The sequence below is a fragment of the Petromyzon marinus genome, chromosome 59, assembly GCF_048934315.1.
Source record: "Petromyzon marinus isolate PM22_M1 ecotype Great Lakes invasive population chromosome 59, UKy_Petmar_22M1.pri1.0, whole genome shotgun sequence".
NCBI classification, from domain to species: domain Eukaryota; kingdom Metazoa; phylum Chordata; class Hyperoartia; order Petromyzontiformes; family Petromyzontidae; genus Petromyzon; species Petromyzon marinus.
This window is the reverse complement of record NC_133725.1, coordinates 13,735,088-13,745,320: the sequence shown is the minus strand read 5'-3', so window position 1 is coordinate 13,745,320 and position 10,233 is coordinate 13,735,088. Positions and strand designations below refer to the sequence as shown.

General features: G+C 52.1%; 1 long non-coding RNA gene across 2 annotated transcripts; it reads left to right on the top strand.

The window, feature by feature from the left end:
• Positions 1-1,687: 1,687 nt before the first annotated feature.
• Positions 1,688-8,166, top strand: LOC142905871 (uncharacterized). Of its 2 annotated transcripts, XR_012929875.1 has the most exons (5): positions 1,688-3,037; positions 3,701-3,810; positions 5,071-5,194; positions 5,731-5,826; positions 6,657-8,166. It is a non-coding gene; the product is annotated as an uncharacterized LOC142905871 (long non-coding RNA). The 2 variants fall into 2 exon arrangements; XR_012929874.1 differs by having other exon boundaries at positions 1,740-3,810.
• Positions 8,167-10,233: the final 2,067 nt, after the last annotated feature.

The window sequence follows — 10,233 nt, the reverse complement described above, 5'->3', positions numbered from 1 at the left end:
GCTGGACTTGCAATGCAGAGGTGCAGGTTAGATTTCATTCCCACTCACACCCACTGACACTCACTCAGCCACCCACTCAGCCACTCTCTGGGCATCTATGAAAAAGAGCTTCATAGCTCATCGGATTCCTCCAGCAAAAACATACTGATTCTCACCCACCCACTCAGCCATTCACCCACCCACTCTGGCACTCATTCACTCACCAATTCACTCAGCCACCCACTCGGCCACCCACTCAGCCACCCACTCTCTCACCCACTTCGTCACCGGTCGCCCACTGCCACCCACCCACTTGGTCACCGGTCACCCACTGCCATCCACCCACTTAGTCACCGGTCACCCACTGCCACCGGTCACTCACTCTGCCACCGGTCACTCACTCTGCCACCCACCCACTCTCTCACCAACCCACCGACTCTCTTGCCAACCCACCGACTCTCTCGCCAACCCATCCACTCACCCACAGGGAGACACAAGGAGACAAGGGGACCCACATGGTGTGAGAGTGTATCAGCATCATTGTGGTTGTTGTGGTGGTTATGTTGGTTGTTATGGTTGTGGTGGTTATGGTTATATTTGTGGCAGTAGTGTTTATACTTGTGGTTATGTAGCTCGTGGTTATGGTTATATTTGTGGTTATGGCGATTATGGTCGCAGTGATTGTGGTTATATTTGTTGTGGTTATAACCCGCGATGTATTTCGTCGAGGATGGATGCCGCCGCGTGCAGGAGTTGGGTGAGGCGGGAGTGAGCCACCTGAAGCGCCCTCTCCGACGGTGGTGAGCCGCCGGGCGGCCGGGCAGTGAGCAGCTCGGCCGGCGTCGCTTCTCCTCCCCCTTCCGGGGCTGCCAACCCCGGTGGTGTTGAGTCGTCCTCCTCTTCCACTGGAGCCCTGGTACGAGTTTTTCTTCGCGTCTCCATTATAGCGATTCATCTTACTATTTGGCTACTTCTGACGCCAGTTGTAGTGGGTGGAACGGAGAGCGAGACTTCTTACCGAAAGAACCAAAGAGTATGAACTTATATGGTTTATTTAACCTATTTTTAGTGGTTTGCTACCATTCCCTTTGCACTCCTATCGTTTTTGTATTGTTTGTTGTTGTGACGTTATGACCCCGTGCCCCCTACTGGCACATCTGTGATCAAAGAGCTTTATAGCTCATTGGATTCCTCCAGCACAGAATCAATACCGATTCTGATGAGACCGGAACGAACACGTTTGAATCGAATCGCGTACTTCGCTTTACTAAAATAGTTGTGGAATCGATTCTTGTGGAATCTGTTCTCGTGGAATCGAATCATCGATATTAATTACAGAGATTCACCATCGATATTAATTACAGACATTAATCAACGACGTCGCTAGGAGTATCGTGGTGCCGCTCTGCAAACCTTCGGGCTACTATCAAAGGTTTGTTCATGAAGCCATCCAGATATATAAACACAGACATAACTTCAACCGAGAAGATGGATACAAATTGAGTAATCATTGGAAGAATGTTATTAACCAGGTAAAACCTTAACTCCTTTATGGTGTTGCCTTAACTTTCCGCATCTCTAATTTCTTAAGCTTCCCACTCCCAGCCCCGCTCTCTTCAGCACTCCCCTCCTCATCATACCCCCCCCTCTCTATCTCTCCTCCCTGATCCTCCCCTCTTCTCTTACCTATATAGTCTCTTGTTTACAGCAGCTCTTTTGCCCACGTCGGCAATTGTTTCTTGCTGTGGTTTGTCCCACCTGATGATGGACGCTTGTGTTGCGCCCGAAACGTCGTGATTTAATTTATTTTATATTTTATGCCTATGTGACTTTACCGAAAGAACCAAAGAGTATAGCCCAAGAGAGTTTGTGTAGGTGGGAGCGGTGTTGTAGCACAGTAGGGGGCACAGGTGGTGCATCGGCCAGTCATCTCAGTCAAGCAACCAATGGCAACCTGGGTCTGTCTGTCTGTGACCTCCTGCTGCCAGCGGGCGTTCGACGCTTCATGTGGCCTTAACCTGCACGTAGCCTGGCACGAGCGCCGTGGTGACATCTCCACCACTTCGTGGCGAATGGCGGTTGTTGTTTATGGTCGTCTCGCGATTAGCACTACGCTGCACTACTAACCCAGCGACCCGAGTTCAATTCCCGCTCAAGGCCAACACTGTTGACGATTCCGTTCCTGGCCCTCCCCTTGGTCAACTCAGCCTCAAATGAGTACCTGGTGCGTTGTGTAAACATCGCCACTGGGGAGATTAAGGCGGCCGGATGTGGTGCTGGCCACCTACCCCCCTTGGTGTATCAAATGTGCTGCTCGTTAACAGCACTTGCACCCGACAGTCCTGTCGAAGGCTACATGGGGGATCTTTGTCTTTGTTTGGTGTTGCAGCTGAGGAGGCGCAACTGCACGGCGAGTACCTCTACCGCAAGGCGCAGGAGGCCAAGAAGATCCTCGTAGAGGAGAAGGCGCGGCTCAAGAGGGCGCTCGATGGTAACGGGCGGCAAGACGGATCTAGAGATGGGCTCGCGACGACAAGACGGACGAGAGACAGCGAGACAGATTAGAGACGTTGAGACACGCAAGACAGACTAGAGACGGATCTAGAGACAATGAGACCGCAAGACTGACTAAGATGGTACAAGACGGTCTGACAATACAGGCGACAAGACAACCGCGCGTTGAAAGCGTTTCCGAATGAATCCATGCTTGCGCATGATTTTTCTTCCTTGTTAATTCTCCCCTGCCCGCCCCCTACCCACTGCCCCCTGTCCCCCTGACGTCGTCACCGAAGAAAACCTGGTGCTGCCTACGGACCTGCGGTGGGAGGCGCTTGAACTCCACAAGGCCGTGGAGTTCGACCAGGGAGGGGAGTGTGATCTCACATCCCTCACCATCACGTCTCCTCGCATCTCTCTCTCTCTTCCTTCCCGCGAGACTCCCGAGGCAGAGGGATAAGCGTCGCGCGTCTCCGCCCGCTAGACACGCCGAGTCGGCGCGCATCCCCGGCTCGCTGTCGGTCCTTCCTGCCAAGCGGTGGCACCGTGTTTTGCCGCGGAGGTTCGCGGTTCGAGAACGGCGGGCCCTCAACCCCCCCCCCTTCCCCACCGGTTTAATGGGTTTAATGCCGCAGTTGCGTTGACCGTAAATACTGCCGTGTGTGTGTGTGTGGTGGCTGGCGTAAATTTTGGTGGAATGTCGAATGAAGGCGGTGGTCACCACATCACGTGTGCTTCTGGAGCAGTCTTCCTTCTGCAGCGGTCTTCCTTACAATATTAGGAAGCCACTGGAGCTTTGCACTTTTAAATCATCGTCTAGATTGACAAACTCATTTCTTGAGAACTACTTTTTGTGGTTAGTTTGTCACACTTCCGATTACCACGGTTGGCTACGTGCTGTAACAAAGAGGTTTAACATGCACTGACCCACTCATTCACTCACTCATCATTTTACTCAATTTACCCACTCACCTGCCATATCACCCACCCACTCTTGCAATTGGGACTCATCCAGGTCTCATTAGTGCTCAGCTCGCTACACAAAATCAACGCGATCACTGCAGAGTGCTATTCTAAACCATTCCTGGTCGCTCCTTCCATCCACCCACACACACACCTTCACTCACCTGTACGGGGAAGTATGGCAAATGATAACCTACCCTCTCCGTCCCCCCTGCCCCATCTACCACCTCTTTCTATCCACCCCCCCCCCCCGTGTCAGTAGGAGTGAGCAGCCACATGGATGACGAGTACCGCTGAGCCGGCGTGAAGGACCCACACATCATGGCGACGACCTCACGCGACCCCAGCTCCCTCCTCAAGCAGTTCATCAAGGTGCGGGCACGGGGCCACAGGGGCTACAGGGTTTGGGGTCACACGAGGAATGTGGGTCCTCGTGTATTGCATGTGTACAAGCACGCAAAGACAGAGGTCCCCCATATAGCCTTAACAGGCTTTTGGGACAGGTGCTGTTTGCGAGGGTGTAGGTGGCTAGCACCACAACTGGCCACCTTTATCTCTCTGGTAATGATGTTTACACACCGCCCTAGGTACTCATTTGAGGCTGAATTGATCTAGGGGAGGCCCAGGACCAGTTCAGATAATCGCCACTGGTGTTGGCCATGAACGGAAATCAACCTCGGGTCACTAGTTTTGTGGGGCAGCATGCTAACTGCTAAATTACCGCACACACACACGTGTTCTCTATCGGCTTTAGAATCAGTTCCTTGCACCTCACACGAGTCGTGTCGACCAATCAACGGGCTTGTGCAGTGTGAGACAACTCGCATCCGTTGAGTTAACCAGAAGAAATCTGGTTGTTGATGAAAGGTGGAGGCTGTGTGGGGGGGGGGGGTCGTAAGTGGTGGAGCGTTGGACACTTTGGTTTGGTGCATGCAGCTTTTGTCAACTTCTTTCCTCGCGATTCAGTCCACCTTTTCCCGATGACCGATCCCTTCCATTCATCGAAAATGTATCTACTGTAGCACTACGCACGGTCGGTGGTCACGGAAAGATGTACCATTGGGGGCGCCACTGTGGCGAGATGTTAACTCCCTCACCTGGTATACAGGAGGTTGCAGGTTCAATCCTGACCCTGATGCCTGCTGTATATTTGGAGTTGCGTGCCTCTTTCCGAGGAGTTGCGTGGATTTCTCTCCAGGTCCTCCGGTTTTTCCCTCCGCATTTAGAATCGATGTCCGTTTAAGAGTATTTGGCTGCTATAAATTTCCACATGACGATAAGCCACTTAGTTGAGCTATGATTTGTGGCCAGGTCGCTTCTGGAAAAGAGCTGCATAGCTCAGTGGGCCTTACCTGGTAAAATAAAAATAGTAAAGTTTTTCCAATGGTGCATCCCAGTTGTGCCAACACGGGGTTTGGCGGCCCCGTATACCGACACGGCTCGGCTCGCCTTCCGCAATGGAAAAAACAAACAACACAACCCGAGTCGGATACAGTGGGGGGGTGGGGAAGTGGGGGGGCGAACGCAGCGTGGCCGGGAAGGACGCCGGTGGGAAGAGCGGACTCGGCGTGTGACCGCTTGCTGTCATGTTACCACACCACCACCACCACCACCCTCCCACCACCACCGCAGGAGATGAAGCTGATCCTGCCGAACGCTCAGCCGATAAACCACGGAGGCCACAAGCTGCAGGCGCTGGTGTGGGCGTGCTGCGCCAATGCCGTCAACGACTTCATCGTCCTGCATGAGCACCGCGGTATGCCAGGCACGCGCACGCACCACAGTCGACAAAGCTCCCCCGTGTAGCCTTTAACAGGCTGTCAGGGCAAGTGCTGTTTGCCGAGCGACCTACGAAGGCCGGCAGGGCACACGGCGGGGTGGGTGGTGTGGTCATTACCGCATCTGGCCCCTTTTGTCTCCCCACTGTCGATGCTTGGACACACCGGAAGTCGAAGTCAGGTCACCGGATTTGTAGTGTAATGAGATAGCCACTCCGCTCCCGCTCCCCGGTGTGATGCATGGTGTGACGTGTGTGATGCGGTGCAACAGACGGGGGATGGAGGTGTATTTAGCTGTGCGTACGATGTGCGGTGTGTAGTATGACGCTGCAGACGGGGGATTGTGGTGTCTTAACTGTGTATGTGGTGTGATGTGGTATGATGCCGCTGATGGAAGGGCAGTATGTTTAACTCTCCAGTACAGTCTGTGTGACACCTGTGGTGTGTCTAACTTTCCGGCGTGCTGTTCATGTGACACGTGGTACGATGCCACGGTGTACTTGACACTCTCGAGCGTGGTGATGCGGCACGACATCCGGACGTGGACATGATGTCCGAGGCATTCCAACACCTCGTGATGCACAACTTCACGTCGCGACTCGGAAAGAGGGTGCGTGCGGGCACCGTGCCAGTCTCACCCACATCTTCCTCCCCCATCCCCAAAGCACAAAGATCCCTCGTATAGGCTATAACCCTTTCTCATTTCCATGATGTACATATACGTTGTCGAAACGGAACCGTAAGAAAAACTCAAGTACGTCTTCTGACCTGAAGACATACCGAGGCTCCCATAAGGCCATGCGGGAGGGCATGTGGCACAGTTTTGTTCCATAGAGTGCCGGTCGTGTCACTACCGTTCTCTGCGGTGAGGGCAACGCCTTTTAAAAACAGCAGCGCTACGCCTCTATAAATAAAATTAACGCCGAGCCGCTCGCGCGTACCGAGATTCATCTGTGAACGTGACACCTACCACCCGGCAACTTGCAGATGTCTCGGAATGGGAAAGAGTGAGCAGACTTTTGGGCCAGGTGCTGTGTGTCCGCCTGTATATTCGGAGTTTGCATGTTCTCCTCCTGGTCACTTTGATTTTTCTCCGGGTCTTCTGGGTTTTTCCCTACACATTTAGAAACTTGAATTTCGAGTATTTTGCTGCTATACATTTTTATGTGAAAAAGAGCTACATAGCTCAGTGGTAAAATAAAAATAGTTTCGTTTTACTTTAGTTTTCGAGCAACAGCAAAGAGTTTATTTAACGCCATCTCTGAAGCTGAAGGCGCGTAATGTTGTTCATTTGTTAATGCATCCGCAGTTTTAAACAGGGTGGCCGCTGGCCTCTAACTGGCAAACGTCTGCGAGGACACGTAATGAGAGTCCAGCGCCGTCCGTGTAATTTGCCGCATCCCCTCCCGTGACTTCTGTGCCCCCCCCCCCTCCCAACAGGTACAACGTCTACAAGCGCGACGGCAAGGACATCGAGTTGAAGGAGGTGGGACCGTGATTCGAGATGGAGCGTAAGTCTGCCTGACACATTGTTACTCGTCTCCACTTTACACCCCTGCAGAGGCGGTGGAAATTCCACATTCCTTGTGGACTTCCCTACGAAGTGGTTGTAAATTTTATCGACCCCTGAGAGGATGATGGGCTGAATGTAAGAGTGTGAAAACCTGCCATAAATAATATTTTTGGGAAGTCACAAGCGCCTTAAGTTGCATCTCATCTCGACCATTTTAATGGGCACCCCCCCCCCCCCTGTAGCTGTCCCCCTGTGGCACAAAATAAACTAACAAAACTAATCTATGTTTATTTTACCAGGTAAGGCCCACTCAGCTGTATAGCTCTCTTTCAGGAACGACCGGGCCACAAATGAAAGCGCTATGAAGTGGCTTGTCACGCAGAAATATATAGCAGCCAAATACTTTTAAACGCATGTTTCTAAATGTGGAGGGAAAAACCGAAGGACCCAGAGAAAAATCCACGCGGTCACGGGGAGAACATGCAAACTCCAGATATACAGGCGTCGGGATTTAACCCACGACCTCTATACCAGGCGAGGCCCCAAAGTGAATCAGCACTTGGCCTGCGAGCGGGTATTATTAGTCTGTCAGTAGGGGGTAATGATTCCGGATTTCAGTCTCAATTGAAACTGAAATCTGGAACACTTTTGTCATATTTTGCTCGTATAAGTGTGTTCATAAAATACAAGTTTGGTCATTGAGAGTTATAAATGTCCTATACGCATTTCATGTTTATTGTGTTTATTGTATTTAATGTATGAAGAAAATACAATTTTGTATATGCTACAGTATGTTTCACACGTTATTCAGTGACACTGCATATGACGGGCAATGTTTGGGGCAATCGGCCTTCAACATGGAAAATACATCGAGGCCACATGACCCGTGGCCACCGCCACTTCAACCGTGGCCCCACCACTTCAACCGTGGCCCCATTGGCACGTTGATGTGTGGCTCTGCCTTCACCTGTGGTGAGAATGAGACCAGAAAAATTACAGGAGGCCGACTCCATATGAGTCCGTCACGCTCTGGATCTCGCTAATGGGACGTCGGATTAAAATAAAACATGGAAGCGACAAGTTTCTTCTCTGGCGAGGACATTCCCACAAGATTGGCGCCTTTCCCAATTAATGGAATTTGCCCCAACATCACCCTGATCCAAACCAGCGGGAGCTGAAATCTTCCAGAAGGTTCAGGATTTATTGGTACAATCGTTCGGATGTTGGTGTCCGCATGGACTTGCATTTAAAACCCCCGGTCCGCTTGACGTCTTTTAAACAATACCTGTGGTCGGGTCCGCTCCCCCACCTTTCTATCCCCTGCTTTTTTTTTATAACCGGTGTAGTATATGTTGACGGTGTGTGCGTGTATCACAACGTGATGTAACCGGGCCCTCGAATTGCCTCAAGAAATGAATAAACAACACCTGTCGCTTTGCTGTTGTGATGTCACCACGAGGCGCCGAATGACGGTGGGACGGCGGCGTCGCACTCGTCGAGCGGACAAGGGCTCCGTGAAATGACGGTGCGGATTGCGCCAAGCGTATAGAGGTCGCCGATTGCGCGCCCCTGTGGCTCGACCACTCGTGGGTCCACCTCAAAGTTCCTGTGCCCATTTGAACCTCATTGCCTGCGATGATGCTGCTGCTGCCATGGAAGAACACACGTGGCGCCCTCTTGTCTCTCCATGTTGTCTTTCATGTCCCATCGCAGTTTTCAGGTCACTTGATGTTTACAGCCTCCGGTAAGGAGGCAGTGAGGTTCAGCCGCTCGATTTTTCTTCCTTTAGTGCACAGTACCGTACACGGATACGGGCACAGTACGACACCGTAGCTTTATTGATTGTTCAACGAAAAAGACCATCCCTCGCCCAATCTAGTTACCTATACGGTGTAATATATCGCGAGACATTTGTTAACGTAAAAAAAAATGGAACTGTAATGCTGAAAATTATACTCCATGAAACTCGGGGTTTTATGGAGTATCTGAGGGCTTCTCAACGCTTCATGCCTCGCCCCCACTGATGCCCTCTTCTCCCCACTCCTACTACTGACGATTGTATGTAGGGTGTGTAGGCATTTACTTCCGACTGTTGTATGTAGGGTGGTGGGTTGCTGGTGGTGGTGGGAGTAAATGAGATTTAAAACTGGGTGCTCAACTTGAACTCACCACCACTCACATCATGTATGCACTCATCCGCCATCTTGCTCACTGACCCTGTTTCCGTGTTGATGGTGTGAGTCTGTATTGATGCTGTGAGTCTGTTTATCGTGTGAGTCTGTTGATGCTGTGAGTCTGTGTTGATCGTGGGAGTCTGTGTTGATCATGTGAGTCTGTGTTGATGCTGTGAGTCCGTGTTGATGGCTCGGTGGCACGGTACAGAAGGGCAGTACAACTGTAGAGTAATGGTTGTTGTCCAGCAGCGGCAACTGCGGTGGACGGGGAGTACACATGCCAGTGAGCCTCACGCGGGTTTGTCAGCAGGGCGGAGGCACTGGGGCAAGGATCACAGAGACCCTGTCTGGAAGACCCTGGAACCCGCTCGTGGGTTGGAGAAGGGAGGCGCGGCCAGGGCGGAGCCAGGCCGCGCCGAGTCGGATAAAAGCAGCAGAGAGCGAGAGCTCGTGGTTGCAGGTTCTGGGAAGTGGAGTCGTCTCGTTGGCACTGTCTTTGCCGACTTGGTCGCTGCCGTCTTCACTAGATAATTGGGCGGCCGGATAGTTGTTGGCTGTCTCGGTCGATGCCGTCAGTGTAACATGGTGAGGGTTGTGTCTAAGCTAGGCTATTTGACTTGGGAGAAGCGAGGGCGAGTCTGTGAACCTGATGGTGTTAAATAAGGAAGGTGCGGAAGGTACGGGAGAGGATGAGGAAGATCGTGGGATGGATGGGGGAGGATGAGAAGATAGTGGGAGGGATAGGAGAGAAAGAAGGAGATAGCGGGGGGGACGGGAGAGGAAGAGGGAGATAGTGGGAGGGAAGGGGGCGGAAGAGGGAGATAGTGGCAGGAAAGGGGAATGAAGAGGGAGATAGTTGGAGCGACTGGGGAAGTAGAGGGAGATAGTGGGAGTTATTTGGGAGGATTAGGCAGATCGGTTAGAGTAAGAAAGTGATAGTGGGAAGGAAGAGGAAGGAAGAGGGAGAGAGTGCGAGGGATTGGAGATGCAGAGGGAGATAGTGGGAAGGATGGGGGAAGAAAAGGGAGATAGTGCGAGGGACGGGAGAAGAGGGAGATAGTAGAGCCAAGTGGGAGGAAGAGGGAGATAGTGGAAGGTACTGGGGAGGAAGTGGGAGATGGTGGGAGGGACGAGGGAGGAAGAGGGAGATGGTGGGACGGATTGGAGAGATAGATAGTGGGAGGGACGCGGGAAGAAGAGGGAGATAATAGCAGGGACGAGAGAGGAAGAGGGAGATAGCCACTGATGTTCGCCGTGGCCAGAAATTTAAACTCGGTTCACAAAGTTCATGGTGTAGTGGGTGTTGAGGTGGCATATCCTGGCTGGCCAG